The following is a 19,222-nucleotide window of genomic DNA, read 5'->3' as shown; positions in this document are numbered from 1 at the left end:
GGGACCGTGGTGGGATGCAGATCCTGCGTGCTGAAGAAACAGTATCCACAGCTCAGGATGACTCTACTCAGGTAGAGAAAGCATCAGCATGCCTCCATGCTGACCTACACACATATGCCCTCAACATTAGTTCAGCCACCGTTACCCCCAATTTAGGAGCATCCCCACGGGGACATCTTCCTAACCAGCAGCCCCCTACCAGCATCTCTGCACACAGTCAGGGGCTCCTCAACCTCTCTTCTTTTCCTGGTCCAACCTCCTCCACTCCACCCTCCCCAGCCTCTCCGCATTCGCCATGTTTCCCAACCCCCAAGCATCTCTTCACAGACACAGCCCCAGACAGGGTCCTGACCCACATCACAGCTGAGCCCTGGCCCCAGGCCAGCCACAGACAGAGCCACAGACACTGGCTATAGATTGTGCATCAAAGCTGGGTGATTGCCAGAGGCCTTTCCCCAGCCTGACCCTGGCCCTGACCCCAGCCTGCAGCCTGACCTTAAACCCAAAGTGAACACTTACCAGCCTTGATCTTGGTGACAGACATGAACCCTAATCCTGAATCTAAAATGAGCACTTTCCCTGGTCATGGACTAAGCCTCAAGCCTAGCTTGAACCATTATCCTAACTCTAGAATGAATACCCACCCTGTCTCTGATACATTCTATCTCCTGAGCCTTTTTCCATACCCTACACTACCCTGGTCCTTGGCCTGGACAGGACCCTTATCCTGAGTCTGGATCTTGAGTAAACCCTTTCTTTCTCCTACAGTGAATTTGCCCCCCAGCTACAGACCTAGTCCTGACCCTGACTGTACCCCAGGCCATGATCCTAACCCCTGACTAAGCTGATCCTAGCTACAATCTAAGCCATGATCCTAACCTCTGACTGACTAAGCCTCAATCCTCATGCTAGACTGAGCCCTGATCTTAGCCTGAGCTCCGAGTCCTCATCCTGGCTATATATGGCCTTTACCCTAACCCTCCTCAGGTAAAAAAGTACAAAATAAAATAAAATAAAAAATTGGCCGGGCGGTGGTGGCGCACGCCTTTAATCCCAGCAGAGGCATGTGGATCTCTGTGAGTTCAAGACCAGCCTGGGCTACAGAGTGAGTTCCAGGAAAGGCGCAAAGCTACACAGAGAAACCCTGTCTCGAAAACAAAACAAAACAAAACAAAACAAAAACTGGCTTCCTGTGAAGGCTCTCCTCAACTATTCCCAGGACAGGAAGCTCCTAGCCAAGGATCTCGGAGGATCTTAAACTTTCCATAGGGGCTGGAGAGATGGCTCAGAGGTTAAGAGCACCAACTGCTCTTCCAGAGGTCCTGAGTTCAATTCCCAGCACCCATATGGTGGCTCACAACCATCTGTAATGAGATCTGGTGCCCTCTTCTGTGTACATAATAAATAAATAAATATTTTTTAAAAAAATAAAATAAACTTTCCACAGATCCACATGTGGCCTGGTAAGGACATCGGGGACCACTGTCAGCATTTTACAGGTGAAGAGCCGGAATCTCAGAGAGCCTTGACTGGTTCTGTGTGATTCCTGAGGCAGAGGCAGAAAAGAACTTCCCCAGAGTCTGGGCTGGCCAAAGACAGAGTGTTCACTCTGTGTCATTGAGATGGGCCGGCACAGGCAGGTGACTTCCCAACTGGTGTTACAGAGAAGGCCACACACAATGTGGCAGGGAGAAGCCCATAACCTCAGAGGTCCCTCCATCTCAGAGAGGACCAGGGGCTTCATGTCTCCTTCAGATATCTTGAAGTCACACATCTAGATAAGCCCAGGCTGGAGCCTGATACCTGAGGAAAGAGACCGACTCAGGAGCCATCTAGTAGACTGTGGCTGAGTGGGATGGACCCTCGGCTCCACCTCTCATGTTCAGGTTCCTCTCTTTCCCCTCCCCTCACATCTGTCAGAGGCCCAGATGGGAGATGAGGCCCTCAGAGCCAAGCTGGCATTTGGCATTGCCATTCTGGGGGCAGTCTGGGGCTCTGTCCCAGCATGTGTTTCCTCCTCTGCCCGAGCTCAGGAGGACGAGCTCAGGAGGACTAGGGAGAACCCCCTTCGATTTCCAGAAGGTCAGGCAGCCTTTCAGGCCTAGCACTGCCCATTTCACAGACCTCAGACACGGAATCGAGAGGCAAAGCCAGCTGCCCAGGCAGCCCAGGCAGCCCGGGCCACATCGGAGGAATGCGGACCCCAACCCTGGCACGAGCCCCGCTCCAGCTGCCTGAGGAGGACCGGCGGATGGTGGGGGAACCTGGTGCCAGGCAGCAGAGGCTAGGGTGGGGGAGACTGGCTGACCCCTCATGCCACCGCCCCCTCCCAGGCACCCCTGCCTGGCTCCACGCAGCCCTGCTGCCCAGCTGCCAGCACATCCGCCCAGGCCCAGATATCAATCCACACCCGGGCCCTTGCTCGGCTTTCTTTGCCATTCTCTTCCCTCCTCAGCTCCTCTCTCTCTCTCTCTCTCTCTCTCTCTCTCTCTCTCTCTCTCTCTCTCTCTCTCTCTCTCTCAACATGTCATTACAGTAGAAACAAAAAGCGCGGGGACAATGCGGGCATTGACAGCGCCCCCCCCCCCCCCCCCCCCGCAGTGCGCGCCAGCACTCTTTCCACCCGCCCAGGGCTGGAACCACTGCCAAAGGAGCCCTGCTCATAAACAAGAGGAACCAGATAAACCAGGAACACAATAGAGGGATTTGTTGCCCTCAGAATGGTGGGAACAATGTCAACGTCGCGCGCAGCTGCTTCTAAGTCCCCACCCCACCAAGTCCTGCCAAGCAGCCCCTCGCCCCCAGCCCCTCTGATTTATAAAAGGTCAGAGGGCATCATGGCTAAAGGGCCCCTTCCTTGCATTCCTCGTTAACCCTTCGGAGACAATGGTCCCTTCTCTAAGAGGTGGCGCCTGGGGGCGGGTGTCATGCACAGCACTTCCTGGAGCATCCTGGGGCCGGCTGGTGGCGGAGTGTAATACGGGGAGGCGTGGGCTCCTAGATGCCTTTGGGGCCAGGCTTCATCCTTTCCCAAGTGACAGTCTCGTCGGAGGAGGTCTTCCTAGTGACCCCCACCTTGGGTTGACAAGATGGCTCCTGACGTTGCCGTCCCACTGTGCATTTGGGGCGACAGCGGTTGCGGATGGCCAGGGTGTACTGAGTCCCTTGCTAGGAGAAGGGGGTGTGAGGAGGAGCGAGACAGAGTCTCTAATGTGGGAGGAGACGGATTATGTAAGTGGAAGAAGCCCCGGGAAGTGGACCTGGCACTTCTGGCACTGGACAGGGAGGGTGGCAGGGCAGAATTTCAGGGCAGGTGATGCCTGAACAGAGGTGGCCAGGGTAAGAACACAGCAGTTCCCAGCGCCTCCCTATGCCGCCGCCGCTCCTTAGGGGTTAGTGAGACAGGGGTCCTTGTAGTCACCTCCCAGGGCACAGGAACACTGCAGGAGTGAGCACAAACCAGGCGAGGGATGATGGTCAGCCTGTCACGGCTACTGCTGTGGAGTCTCACGGCCACCCTATCTTCCTCAAGATCCCCACAGACCGACACCTGAGCTGAGACTCCCCGGACAGTGACCTGATGGCAACCCAGACCTTACGTCAGTTGGGACCCCCCTCCCACTCAACTGCTTTGGGAGGGGTCTTCAAACAAAGAAGAGGAAGGCTGAGGGCTGCTTTCAGACGGGGCCCAGCAGACTTGAGACTTTCTGAAAATATCCATAGTTTAAGCTCAAGTGTAGAAGGAAGACTCAGGAAGGCCGGTCTCTTTCCACCTCTGCTGATGAGGGACCCCGAAGACACCGTGACGAGCACCCCTGAGGAGGAGCCCCTGATGACATGACCACCCCTGAGGAGGGACCCCATGATGACATGACCACCCCTGAGGAGGGACCTCCTGATGATGCCATGAGCACCCCTGAGAAGGGACCCTGAAGATACCATGAACACCCCTGAGGAGGGACCCCCTGATGCCATGAGCACCCCTGAGAAGGGGCCCTGAAGACACCATGAGCACCCCTGAGAAGAGACCCCCTGATGATGCCATAAGCACCCCGAGAAGGGACCCCTGACGACACCACCCCTCCGTCTCCCATGCAGCAACCCTCCCCCTCACGGCCATCACTAAACCCCAGTCCTTTAAGGATTCTGTGATCTCTACTTTCACGGCGCACGTAGACATCTGCTCTCACTTCCATTCAGCACTAACGGAGAAGCCAGTGCGTAAAGCAAGAACACGAAATAAAAAGTCAGCAAAGTGGAGGGGGAAATGATGCTCTTCAGACAGGTAGATGGAAAATCCTAAACAAATGACTAACAAAAATTATAATTAATGGTCAGTTTAGCGCTAAGCAGTGGTGGCGCACGCCTTTAATCCCAGCACTCGGGAGGCAGAGGCAGGCGGATCTCTGTGAGTTCGAGGCCAGCCTGGTCTATATAGTGAGTTCCAGGATAGCCAGGGCTACACAGAGAATCTGTCAAAAAAAAAAAAAAAAAAAAAGAAAGAAAGGACGGAAGGAAGGAACGAAAGAAAAAGTTAGTTTGGCAAGTTCAATATACAAAAGTTACTTCCGTTTCTATGTACTACCAACAATCAGAAATTAAGTTTTAAGTATTTAAAATGGTGTAACTAGAGTTGGAGAGGCAGCAACAGTTAAGAGCATACATACACTGCTCTTACAGAAGACCTGAGTTCGGTCCCCAGCACCCCTGTTGGGCAGCTCACAGTCTCCTGGAACTTCACTTCGGGGGATCTGAGACCCTCTCTGTCCTCGGCGGGCACTCACGTGATAGATCTGCACACATACACATAATTAAAAATAAAGATAAATCAGCTGGGCTTGGTGGGGCACGCCTTTAGTCGCAGCACTTGGGAGGCAGCAGGTGGATCTGAGTTCAAGGCCAGCCTGGTCTACAGAGTTCCAGGACAGTCAGAACGATACAGAGAAACCCTGTCTTGAAAAAAATCAATAAATAAGTAAATATGAATCTTAAACAGTATCACCAAATAAGAAATTTGGGGAAATCGGGATAAATTTATATTCTAAACGCATATTAATGACCCAGAATGCTGGAAGGGGGTGCTGAGCCAAACCGTGATGTGTTTGACTGCAGACTCAAGGCAGAGAGAACTGCACACAAACACTGTGTGATGGATGACGCGTCTATTTTAAACGGGAGTGTGAGTCAGCAGTCTTGACTCCATCTTACACATGTATTAAGACTGAACAAAGGGAGGGCCAACAAGAGGGCTCATGGAATAAAGGAGCTTGCCACCAAGACTGAGGATCTGAGTTTGAGCCCCAGAGCCTGCGTGATGGAAGGAGGGAAGCAGCTCCCTCAAGGTGTCCTCTGATCTCCGCACATGCTCACACCAACACACACTAATCAACAAACTGGAAAATTGAACAAATGGCTAAACTCTCACTATAAATAACGAGGGGCAGCTTCATACACCGCCCCAAACCAGCAATGAGGAAGAAAAGGAGGGAGGGATGGAAGGAAGGAGGGAGGGGGAGGGAAGGAGGAAGGGAGGGAGGGAGGGAGGAGGGAAGGAGGGAGGGGGAGGGAAAGAGGAAAGGAGGGAGGGAGAAGGGAAGGAGGAAGGGAGGGAGGGAGGGGGAGGGAAGGAGGGAGGAGGAGGGAGGGAGGGGGAGGGAGGGAAGGAGGGAGGGGGGAGGGAAGAGGACACTATTGGAAACACTACGGGAATCTGAAGTCAGTAATTCACTCACTCAATAGCTCTGTACCAATGTTAATTTCCTCTTCCTCCCTGCCTTTCTAAAGACAGGGTCTCATGTAGCCCAGGCTGGCCTAAAACTTACTATGCAGTCAAGAAGATCTTGAGCCCCTGGTCCTCCTGCCTCCACCTCCTGAGTTTGGGGCCAGCCTGGTCTATAAAGTGAGTATCAGGTCAGGGCTACATAGTGAGACCCTGTCTTGGGTATGTGGGTGTCGGGGGAAGGGGAGAGGGACTGTTAACATCAGAGAAATCTGGGTAAAGGATATTTCCAGGATTTTATTATTATTATTATTTGGAGTGTCCTTATAAACTCTTTCTGCAACTTAAACTTTTTTCCAAACTGAAATATAAAAGCAAGACAACTTACCAGCTAAAATAGCCTTAAATTATAACCAGGTGGGTGAGGAAGATGGTTCAGGGGCAAAAGTACTTGGGTTTGATCCTGGGACCCATGTGGGAGACAAAGAGAACTGACTCCTGTTGTTGTCTCGTGACGTCCACATATGCACTGCGTCATGTGCACACATAAACAGTTTGTTTGTTTTGTTTTTCAAGTTTTTTTGGGGGGAGGGGGTTTCTATGTGTAACAGCCCTAGCTGTCCTGGATCTTGCTCTATAGACCAGGTTGGCCTCGAACTCACAGAGATCCACCTGCCTCTGCCTCCCGAATGCTGGGATTAAAGGTGTGCACCACCACTGCCTGGCTAACAAACCAATTTTTAAAGCAAAGGCTTATGAATAAATGTAACAGAAGATGTAAAGACCTACACGTGAAATCTATACAATACCGCTCAGCGACATTAAACAACAATCCACTGCAAAGGTCTGTTACGTTCACAGATGAAAAGACTCCATATTGGTGAGGTACCAGTTTCCTAAAACTGCTGGACAGATTTATGCCAATTCCAGTCCCAATAAAAACACAACAAGCGGTCAGTGTTATGGCTCAGTGGGTAGAGCACTTACTATGCAAGCTTGACAGCCTGCTTCTATCTACCGAGCGATGGTGGCTGACACAGGACAATCCCTGGAAGCTGGAGGGCTAGCTAACCCAGCATAGGCCGTGGTAAACAAGATGGATGGCAATCACTAGAACTTGAGGTCATCCTCTGACCACCACACATGTGACTTCATACCACCTGATCACATGACAGACAAGGCTTCAGTGATCACTGCAGAGAGTACTCCATTAAAAAATATGTCCTGGGCATGGTGACACAGACCTTTAATCCCAGCAGAGGCAGAGGCAGGCGGATCTCTGAGTTCAAGGCCAGCCTGGTCTACAGAGTGAGTTCCAGGACAGCCAGGGCTACACAGAGAAACCCTGCCTTGAAAAACAAAACAAAACAACAAAAAAAAATGCAGGTCAATGGGCAAACAGTGCCTAAGAATAAACCCACATTGTCAATTAGTTTTCAACATATGTGCAAAAGACAAAGCAGGGACAGCAGGGTGGCCCAGCAGGTGGAGGTGCTTGCCACCAAACCTGATGACCTGAGTTCAATCCCCAAAACCTACACGGTGTAAGGAGAGAACTGACTCCCACATGTTGTCCTCTGACCTCTACACATGTGCTTTGGCACACATGTGCCCAAACACATACATCTGCACACACACATACACAAAATAAGTAAATAATAAAGTACCATGCAGGTTGGTTTTTTATCAACTTGCCACAAACCACAGTCATTGGATGAGGAGCCTCAACTGAGAAAACGCCTACGTTAGATTGGCCCATACACAAGCCTGTGGGGCATTTTCTTGATTAATAATGGATGTGGGAGGGGCCAGCCCACAGTGGGCAGTGCTATGTCTGTCAAGTGGCCCTGGGTTCTATAAGAAAGCAGGCTGAGCAAGCCATGGGGAGCAAGCCAGTAAGCAGCAACCCTCCATGGCCTCTACTTTAGTTCCTGCCTGGAATCCCTGCCTTGACTTCCCTTCATGATAAACTGTAAGCTGTAAAATGAAACAAGCCCTCTCCTCCCCTGCTGTGGAATATCCTTCACACTGTGTGAAGATATGTCACTGTGACTGGTTTAATAAAAAGCTGAACAGCCAATAGCTAGGCAGGATTTCCAGGCACAGAGGATGCCAGGGAGAAGAAGGTCCGAGAAGGCAGCCAGGCGCAGAATGAGTCAGACACACAAAATGGGACAGAAGTAAAAGCCACGCGGTAGAATGTAGATTAATAAAATTATGGGTTAATTTAAGTTATAAGAGCTAGTTAGAAATAAGCCTAAGCTATCAGCTGAGCTTTCATAATTAATAAGAAGTCTCCATGTGGTATTTTGGGAGCTGGCTGGCGAGATAGAAAAATTCACCTACACTCCCCAGTTGTATTTGGTTGTGGAGTATGTCCCAGAAACAGAAAGCAAACCAGGGCAAATTTTCTTTAAAAAAAAAAAAAAAAAAAGAAAAGAAAAGAAAAGAAAAGAAAGACAGGTCAGCCAGACAGTGGTGGTGTAATCCTTTAATCCCAGCACTCAGGAAGCAGAACCAGACCAATCTGAGTTCGAGGCCAGCCTGGTCTACAGAGCAAGTTCCAGGACAGGCTCCAAAAGCTGCACAGAGAAACACTGTCTTGAAAAACCAAAATAAACAAACAAATAAATGACAGGTCACTGGGGGAAGGACAGTCTCTCCAATAGTGTGCGAGCAACTGACTAGCCACATGTGAAACAACCTGCATCTCAGCATATACAAGACAATTCCCCAAGTGGGTCACAGGCATAAACAGCATATCTGAAACTATTATGCTTCTGGGGGAACATCTGAGACCTTAGGCAAAGATGCACAGTGCATAAAAGGAAAAGAAGATAAACAAAACTCTTGCTCTTCAAAGGACACCATTTCATGAAAAGACATCAATATGTGCTAATTAAGAGGTTTTATTTTTCAAGACAGGGTTTCACTGTGTGGCCCTGGCTGTCCTGCAACTCACAATATAGACCAGGCTGGTCTTGAACTCATAGAGATCCACCTGCCTCTGCCTCTGCCTCTGCCTCTGCCTCTGCCTCTGCCTCTGCCTCTGCCTCTGCCTCTGCCTCTGCGTGCTGGGATTAAAGGTGTGGGCCACCACACCTGGCCTAATAAAAACTTTTTAAAATTGAAGACAATCCAAAGACAGAGAAATATCTATAAGTTGCATAGACAATAAAGATCAGTAATCATAAAATATAAGGAATCCTCAAAATTCAAGAGTTCTAATATCCCTATTTTCATTTAAAAATTTTTTAGATTTATTTATTTATTTTACTTTATGTAAGTAAATGTTTTGCCTGCATGTATGTATGCATATCATGGAACTGGGGTTAAGGATGGTTGTGAGCCATCATGTGGGTGCTAAGAATCAAACCGAGGGCCTCTGCAAAAACAAGTGCTTCTAACCACTGAGCCACCATCTTCCCATGCCTTATTATCATTTTTTAAAAATCTGTGCGTGTGTGTGTGTGTGTGTGTGTGTGTGTGTGTGTGTGTGTGTGAACTTACATGTGGTAAGCTTCAGAGCATACATGTAAAGGGCAGAGGACAACTTCTGTGAGTCAGTTCTTTCCCCCTACCTTGCTGAGGCAGGGTCTTTCACATTCCCACCTCACCTTGCAGTTGGCCCAGGAGCTTCCAGACGATTCTTCTGTCTCTACCTCCCATATCACTGTAGAAGTGCTGAGATTACAGATGTGGGCCACATCTGGCTCTTTTCATGGGTTCCTGGGATTGTAAGCACTTTTACCAGCTCAACCATCTCCCTGGTCCTGTTTATGTTTTGAAACATGGTCTCTATCTATCCTAGGCTGGTCTTGAACTCACCATAGCAGAGGATAACCTTGGACTTCTTGGTATTCCCACTTCTACCTCCCAAGTGCCGGGATTACAATCCTGCCCGAATACATCTTGTCTATGTTTTGCTGTAGATGGAACAGGGCTTTGTGCACCCTAGGCAAGCACTCTACCAACTGAGTCACATCCTCAGGCCCCACAATCCTTTTTCCCCCCAGTTTTTTGAGACAGGGTTTCACTGTGCAGTCCTGGCTGTCCTGGAACTCACTCTGTAGACCAGGCTGGCCTTGAACTCACAAGTGCCTCTGCCTCCCTAGTGCTGGGACTAAAGATGTGCACCACCACCGCCTGGCTGCCTTTTTTTTTTTTTTTTTCCTTTTTTCTTAATAGATAAAAGACCTGTAAATAATTCAACCAAGAGGACAAGTGGCAAACAAGCACAAGAGACATCAGAATGTGATGCATTAGGGGAAAAACCAACCAGAGCCATCCTGAGGCTCCTCTGTGATTATTGGAACAAGAAACCTTGAGTAAAGTGGCCACAGCAGGTGTCAGGCAGTGTGGGGAGAAGCTGGGCACCTTCACACTCTGCCGGTAGGGACATCAAGTGGTGTAGCCACTGTGCAAACTACAACAACTAAAAAAAAAAAGATCTTGCAACGTTAAATAGACATACCCTCTGACCCAGACATCGCACCCCTAGGTGTTTGCCTACAAGAAGAGAAACGTAAGTCTACACAACGAGAACACGAATGCTCATAGCGGTTTTGTTTGTAATAAGCCCAGATCTGGAAGCAGCCCAAACATCCATCAACAGACGGATGGGTAAACAAATTATGGTCTATCCATACAGCTGGGTGCTCTTGCTCAATAAGAAGGAAGCACTCCGACACACAACAGCAGCCACGGAGCTCGAAATAATTATGCTGCATGAAAAGGAGCCAGGCGCTCTGCTCCCCAAAAGCACATACTGTGAGTTCCATCAGAAGGTTCTAGAAGATGCAGACTAACTCATCGTGGACCAGTCCCATCATGGCTCCCTGGGGATGGGGTGTTGTTGGAGGGAGAGATTGCTAAGAAGGAAACTGGGGGAAGGAAACTGCAGGAGAGTTTGTGGCAATGGTTTTAGGTTTGGGGTTTGCCATGTGTCAAAGCCCATCTAAGTGTATGTTAAGTCTGAGAGCCTTGTATGATGTCAACCATACTTCAGTGGAACTGTGAAGAAGAGGAAGTGTGTGTGTGTGTGTGTGTGTGTGTGTGTGTGTGTGTGTGTGTGTGTGTGTTTCAAGACAGGGTTTCTCTGTGTACCCCGGGCTGTCCTAGAACTCACTCTGTAGCCCAGGTTGGCCTTGAACTCAGGGATCCACCTGGCTCTGCCTCCTGAGTGCTGGGATTAAAGGCGTGCGCCACCACTGCCCAGCAGAAAGAGTCATTTTTTTTTTCAGGTTTATTTATTGTTATTTCATGTGCATGTATGTGTGTGTGTGTGTGAGGATGCCCTGGAACTGGAGTTACAGGCGATTGTGAGCTGCCTGATGTGGGTGCTGGGAATTGAACTCAGGACCTCTGGAAGAGCAGTCAGTGCTCTTAACCACTGAGCCATCTCTCCGGCCCCAGGAAGAATAATTTTTAAGGCATGGAATGTGGCTCAGTCGTAGAGTGTAGCATGGCCAAAAAGAAAGGAGGGGTCTTGGAGGAGCTGGAGGAGGGCTTAGCAGAATGTATTGTATGGGGAAAAAACTATTTTCAATAAAAGAAATTTAAAAATTAAAATAAAAAAAAGAAGTAATTTTTAAATGGGAAAAACTAACTCACAAACCCAGTCAGGGTATTAGGGTCTCAATATGTAGCCCAGGTTGGCCTCATTAAGTAGTCCAGGCTAGCCATGAACTTGGGATGGTCTTGCCTTCGCCTCCCAAGTGCTGGGACTGCAGATGAGCGCCATCTCTCTTAGTTTCCCATCCACTCTTGTGAATTATCTCCAGGAGCCTCTTCCTGGTCTCCCAAGCCTGACCCCCCGCAGGCCTTCTCAGGAATGTAGACTAGGCATATCTTTGACAATGTAGATCCCAACGTATCTCTGTTGTGCATCAACCCTCTACCATCCCGTCCTCAGAGCCAAGCCAGACCTGTGCAGAGACCAGGTGATGGCCTCATGTGCTGGCCACATTGCATGTCCTCTCTCCTTCAACTCCGGCCACACTGGCCTCCAGCGGTCCCTAGAATACCCCAGCCACCTCGCCCACTGGGACCTCTCCACCCTCCTCTCTGGAATGTTCTTTCTGAGACACCCCTGTGCCTGAGCTCCTCAGAAGCTTCAGGTCTTCAGTCAAGTGTCTCGATCTCAGAAAGGCCTGCCTCGATCCCTCTGTTCACGGCTGTGGCTAACTATCCTCCTTTCTGCTTTGGACTCTTCCTCCTTGCTCGATTTCCTCAAATTACATCATGAAAACAATTCATTTGTAGCCCTTGTTCAGGCTTGTGATTCCAGCTACTTGGGAGGCTGAGGCAGGAGGACTTCAAGTTCAAGGCTAGTCTGGGCAATTTGTATCCAAAAAGGGGAGAGGGTGTTCAGTACAAGGTGTTTCCCAGCATGCACCAGGCCTTAGGCTCCTCCATCCTTAGTACTATCCTCCTCCCAGTCAATTGATTTTGGTGTTTGCTTATTTCCTTTGGGTACAGTTTGAATTGTACTACTTTCCTGATGTAGCCTGAGGACTTGAGGACACATGACATGCAATAGATAAATATCTGTGGAAGGGGTGTTCCCTGTGTCCCAGGGTGCACATTCCAAGTGTTCCCACACATCACAATGTCTCAGAAGCCAACTGTGGCTCCATCTTGCAGATGTGGCAACGAAAGCACACCCTGTCCACTGGCTCTCACCCAGATGACTCTGCTACCTCCTTTCCCAGTGCCAGGCTTGGGTCACCCGGTCATGGCTTCCAGTCATACCTGGCATGTACAGCCAGGCTCCTGCTAGTAGCCGGAGTCAAAGGTTTTTTGGTTTTTTGTTTTTGTTTTTGTTTTTCTTTCTTTTTTTAGTTTTTCAAGACAGGGTTTCTCTGTGTAGTTTTGGAGCCTGTCCTGGATCTCACTCTGTAGACCAGGCTGGCCTCGAACTCACAGAGATCCGATCCGCCTCCCGAGTGCTGGGATTACAGGCGTGCGCCACCACTGCCACCTGTCCCTGCCCAGTTCAGTCTCCTGTTGTAAGAACAAGAGGGAGGGGTTGGGGATTTAGCTCAGTGGAGAGCACTTGCCTAGCAAGCGCGCAAAGCCCTGGGTTCGGTCCTCAGCTCTGAAGAAAAAAAAAAAAAAAAAAAAAAAAAAAGAACAACAAGGAGAACGGTCCTGCTTGGCACGGGACACAGAAGATACCGTGTGTAAGAAATCCAAACACTGGCCGGGCGGTGGTGGCGCACGCCTTTAATCCCAGCACTCGGGAGGCAGAGCCAGGCGGATCTCTGTGAGTTCGAGGCCAGCCTGGGCTACCAAGTGAGCTCCAGGAAAGGCGCAAAACTACGCAGAGAAACCCTGTCTCGAAAAACCAAAAAAAAAAAAAAAAAAAAAAAGAAATCCAAACACTGGAGCTGGGGACTCATCTCTCTGTCAGGGCAAGCCTGAGGACCTGAGCTCAGATACCCAGCACCTACGTAAAACTCTGGCACAGCGCATGCATCTGTAATCCCAGCACTGGGGATGCAGAGACCAGAGGATGCCTGGGGCTTGCTGGCCAGCCAGTCCAGCTGAATCCGTGAGCTCCAGCCTCAGTGAGAGATGTGGTCTTACACTAGGGTGGAAGGTACCTGATGTTGACCTCTTACCTCCACATGCATCCAAGCCCCACACATGTGCACATATCTCACACATGCACACACACACACCACCACCACCACCACCACCACCACCACCACCACCACCACTAACAACAAAGGGAGGCACATTAAAAGGGAGGTAGCTGCAGGAAGCACAGCTCAGGGTGGACAGCTCCCTACACACACAGGAAGATGTGGGCAGATAGAATGGACGCACTGCTACTCAAATCCCTCTAACGGTCCCAAGGACAGCAACAGACAGAGCATTGTGAGTCACCATGTCCATCAAAACAGGAACCCATGACTATGATAAATTTTAGTCCCCTTCTCCTTCAGATACCTGTTTGCCAGAGAGCACTTAATAAAGTCAGAAGCTGTTCACAATAAAGATAAAGTGATGTAAGTAAGGGTTGGAAAGATGGTACAGAGGTTAAGAGCCTGAACTGTTCTTGCAAAGGATCTGGGTTCTATTCCCAGCACCCACAACTGCCTGTGACTCCGGATCTAGGGGACCTGATGTCCTCTAACCACTATGGGCACCTGCACACATATGGTGACATAAACTCATGCAAGTATATATGCATACACATAAATTTAAATAAATAAATAAATAAATAAATAAATAAATAAATAAATATTTTTAGACATAAATAAGTGTGCACCAAATAACACAGCATCAAAAAACACAAAGTAGCTGGGCAATTGTGGTGCAGATCCAGGCAGATCTCTGTAAGTTCGAGGCCAGCCTGGTCTACAGAGTGAGATCCAGAATAGCCAAGACTACACAGAGAAACCCTGTCTTGAAAAACCAAACAAAAAAGGTGTGGTGGTGGTGGTGGTGGTGAACTCTGGAACAGTTTGCTGACAATCTTGAACCTGAAGATGCAGGTAGACACAGACACCTCAGCTCACACCCCACTCAGGCTGGCTCATTTTCTGTGCGTTCTGCCATTAGGCAGTTACACACAAACACATCCAGATGTGCTCATAGCTACACAGACACAGAGCCGAGGGTGAGTCTGGAGAGATTCACACCCAGCTGGCCCACTTTCTGGACGTGTTTTCGTCTTTGTTGTTTGGTTTGTTTGTGGAGAATGTCTGTCACGTGCTGCTGACACCGTTTTTAAGGGTAAGGCACAGAATCCTGGTCAGTTGAAAGTTCACATGATGTAGAATCTACTTGAATGGGACCCGTCACCTGGCCCTCTCACACTCAGGTAATTGTAAGGAAGCACACTTGCTGTGGACATGGAAAACTCCAGGCCCACACTGAACATCCAAGGAACAGTAAGTGCTCTCTTATTGCCGCCTTCTTCCCAAGTCCAGCCCGTGCCCAATTCTCAGCTGTCCCCTCCTGCTCTCACCCCACCCTGACCTCATCAGTGTCAGCAAAATTGACACCCCAGTCTCCTAACAGCCTTTTGCCCCCCCCCAAGATCTTCCAGCACCTCCTCCTCCTCACTCCTTCAACTATGAAACTCCCATGATGCTTTAAGAGTAAACTTCAAAAAAGGTTGAGGCTGAGGGGTGAACTCTTGTGTAGCATGTGAGAGGGGCTTAGGGCTCCATCCCTAGCAACACACACACACACACACACACACACACACACACACACACACACACGTACACATGTACACACACACATACACATACACACACGTACACACACACATGTCCATACATACTACACACTCCTATGCATGCATGCATGCATGCACATACACACGATGATCATGTCAATTTCCTATTCCTCTTCTTAAAGCTCTCTACAGTTCCTGGTTGTCCAAAGGATAAAATCCAAGTCTGACACTAACCCTCAGCCAGCCCTTCTGCATACATACTTTCACCTAAATTCTCCGTGTGTTTTCCTTTCTTCCAACCATCACTGGGCCACTTTTCCTTCTATTCAATCCCTTCTCCTCCTTCAAGGTTTGACCCAAATATTACCTCCACTGGGAAGTCTTCCCTGGTTGACCCTGGACACAGCTGTGTTTGCCGAACACCCTCAGTCTGGCACAAAGGAGCCCCTCACTCACCTTGACCTATACAAACATCTCTAAATGTTCCCATCCCTCTATAAATAAATATATATGCATATATATAAAGCAAATAGAATTATTGATGGTTATGTTTATTTTTTATTTATTTATTTATTTTGAGACAAGGCTATTCTGGAACTCACTCTCTAGACTAGGCTGGCCTCAAACTCAGAGATCCACCTGCCTCTGCCTCCCCAGTGCGAGTGCCGGGATTAAAGGCGTGCACTACCACCGCTTGGCTGTTTATTTTTAATTTTAAAAATATTTTCTAAAATTAGCCAGGTGTGGTGGCATATGCCTTTAATGCCAGCACTTGGGAGACAGAAGCATGTGGATCTATAAGAGTTCAGTCTCGGGGGGAAAAAAAAAAAAAGAGCTTTTTCAAAACTACATGAATGTGAAGGTATGAATACAGGAGAGCGGGTGCCCTCAGAGGTTAGGTGTGCCATGTTCTCCTGAAGCTGGAGATCCAGGCAGTTATGAGCTGCCTGACAGACAGGGATGCTGGGAATCAATCTTGAGTTTTCTGCAAGGCAGTATATGTTCTTAACCACTTGGCCATCTCTCCAGCCCTGTTTTTTTGAAAACACTCCCACGGAGCAAACAGAGTAGCTCATTCCTACAACCCCAGCGCTCACAGGCTGGGACCCTTGGGCTCCCCGCCCTCAATCCTGTGCCCCCTGCACCTGTAGTTAACGTCTGTCCCTACACAGGGTTTGTGGACCAGCTCTGAACAGACATCTTTGAGACTGTCTTGAGGGATTCCATTTTATATCAGTGAGCCAGTTCCTTTGTGAGGACCCTCAGAGACCCCACTCCTCCATCTTTGCGAACCATGTCAACTGGACCACTACAAAGCCCTTCTCTCTGAAGCTCTCTGGGCACCACACAGGGCACAGTGGCCAGAACACCAAATGCCCACACACCACCCCTCCTGAGCCCTGAGGAACTTCCATCACCCCTGCCTTATAGAAAAGGAGGCTGTGGCTAAGAGGGAGGGACTGGTGTGCACAAGAAAGAGACTACAACTCGACTTTGAAGATGGCCCGGGACTGTGTGATCCCAGCTTTTCTGATCTTTCTCAGCACCCCATCAGCAACCCTGCCCGAGACAGCCATCAAGCATCCCTCGCTCCTTCCCTGTTCCCACCAAGACCCAGACTTCACTTCCTCCATATACTTCATCTTGCCAGAAGTCGGGTTGGCTCAACAGCGTCATTCAATCCCACGTTCCCTGAGTTCCCCCTACATGCCAGGCGGGGAAAACAGTGTATGCCAAGGCCATCAGCTCCTGAGCCACTCGGGAGTGGTGGGACCTTGGAAGCCTCCCTGAGATTGTTCTGTGGCCTGTGTCTCCTGAGGATCCAACACCCACCACAGCTCCAAACTGAGCGGGGAAACCCTGGACTGCCCACATTCTTCAGCCATGTACCATCTGTACCTCCAGTTAGAGCCTCCACCCTCCACCAGGTTTGTGAAGGAGCTCAGAATAGGCCTGGCCCACCTGCTGTCCACCTTTGAGGCTGCCACTGTGGGTTCCTCTACAGGTCAGTGAGCCAGTTCCTTCATGAAAACCCCCAAAGTGGCCCTTTTCCATCTCTGTGAACCATGACACACAATTTGTGGAAGGAAATTGAGTCTTCACTGACCATCCCCTTCACTGATCCTCTCCCCTCCCTGGCTAGGCATAAGGAATTACTGAGGTCCATTCAGCTCCCGGAAGCTGCTGTGAATCAGGATGCAGTCCAGCCTCCCGGCCTTGGGTGGCTAGTATTTATTGTCAAGTTGGCAGGATCTAGGATTACCGAAGAGGCAAGTCTAAGTGCATGGCAGTGGAGAACAATCTAGATTAGACTGAGGTGGGAAAATCTACCCTGAATGTGAGCGGTACCAGTCCATGGGCTGGACTAAGTCAAAAGGCAGAAATAAGGCCTGGAGAGGTGGCTCAGTTGGCCGCTTTTGCAGAGAGCCAAAACTCAGTTCCCAGCACCCACATTGGTATCTTAAGACTTCCTGTAACTGCTCACAACTGTTCCAGCAGACACCCTCTTCTGACTTCTGTGAGTGTCTATAGGCACACGGGCACACACCTGCACGCACACACAAATACACACATAATGAAAATGGGGGGGGGGCACTGGTATTCATCTCTCTTCTTCCTGACTGTGGATGAAATATGGCTGGCTGCCTCAAGCTTCCTGTGGCCCTGATTTCCTCTCCATGATGGACTGTACCCTCCAAGTATAAACCCAAATAATCCTCCTTAAGTTGCTTCTGTCTGGTGTCTTTTTTTTTTTTTAAGATTTATTTATTTATTATGTATACAGTGTTCTGCCTGCATGTATCCCTGCAGGCCCAAAGAGGGCACCAGATCTCATTACAGATGGTTTTCAGCCACCTTGTGGTTGCTGGGAATTGAACTCAGGACCTTTGGAAGAACAGTCAGTGCTCTTAACCTCTGAGCCATCTCTCCAGCCCCTGTCTGGTGTCTTATCACAGCCCTGAGACAAGTGACCAGTACACAGCCCAGTGTAGAAAGGTTGGTACACTCTGCTGACCTCCTAGTGCCCCAGGGAGTCCCCTCTTCTCCAGACTCCATCTCCCCATGTGCACACTTCAAGGGTGCAGCCTGGCTTCCCGATGCCCCAGTCCCCATGGTGACTAAGGCCGACCGCTTCATAGGGGAGGAACCCGAGACCTGAAGAACCCCAGAGCTGCCATTGAGTCGCACAGTGCCATGTCCCCTGACGCTTCACCACACTCCCAGCCATCGGGGATGCAGGAACAGGAGGGTCACCAGATACAGAATGACATTGGTCCACGGGAGCTCTGGGCACCAGGAACTCACCCCCACCAAAACCGCAGCTGAGGAGGAGCCTCATGGCACTCCAGGTACTGGGGCTGCCAGGTGCAGCTGCAGGCAGCCAAATGGTCTGCACAGCAAGCCGGCTAGCCAAGGGCACCGGGTCCTGCCTCGACCTCCAGGAACTGTAATGGTCCCGAGCCAGGGCCTGGGCTAAAGCTCAGTGGTGGGGTACTTGCTTCAAAGGCACCAAGCCCCAGGTTTGACCCCTAGCACCAAATCAACAACTAAATAAATGAGTTCGAGAACAGCCTGGTCTACATAGTGAGTTCTAGGACAGCCAGGACTACACAGAGAAACCCTGTCTTGGGAGGGAGAGAGAGAGAGAGAGAGAGAGAGAGAGAGAGAGAGAGAGAGGGAGGGAGGGAGGGAGGGAGGGAGAGAGGAAGAGAGAAAGAAAAAAGAAGGGAGGGAGGGGAAGGGGAAGGGGAAGGAAGGAAGGAAGGAGGAAGGAAGGAAGGAAGGAAGGAAGGAAGGAAGGAAGGGGAAAAAGAAAAGAACAAAACAAAAAGCTCACGCAGTGGCTCTATCCAGGGTCGAGGGATACATGCCTGTTACATCACATTTTACCCCAGCTGGCAATGGTTGGTGATGAGTCACAGAGCCAGAGACGAGGAGCCTGACCCAGCCAGCCAGGTGCTCTGTGGCTCCTCGTTCTTTCTGCCCCCAGTCTGAGTACTGTGTTTGGTGAGACTCTACGCAGGGGGTCAGGACACCATCCTGGAGACAGATGGCCTGTGCCAACTCCAGCTCAGCTCCAACCCAGGGCAAGCTAGTGCCCTCCCGGGCCTCTGTCTATGTGCCCACAAAACCAGAAGTGTGGCCTGGAGCTCCTCCAAGGTCTGCACTGGGCCGTGACATTTCAGATGACTCTGGGGGCTGCTGGTCCTCAGGCCTGAGCCTGGCTGACACTGGAAGGCACATTCTCAGCAGCTGATGTCCCCTGTGATGGCTGAGATCCCCAGTGTTCCCCTCCCATGCAGGCA

The sequence above is a fragment of the Peromyscus leucopus genome, chromosome 20 (genome assembly GCF_004664715.2).
Source record: "Peromyscus leucopus breed LL Stock chromosome 20, UCI_PerLeu_2.1, whole genome shotgun sequence".
NCBI classification, from domain to species: Eukaryota; Metazoa; Chordata; class Mammalia; order Rodentia; family Cricetidae; genus Peromyscus; species Peromyscus leucopus.
This window is presented reverse-complemented; position numbering follows the sequence as displayed.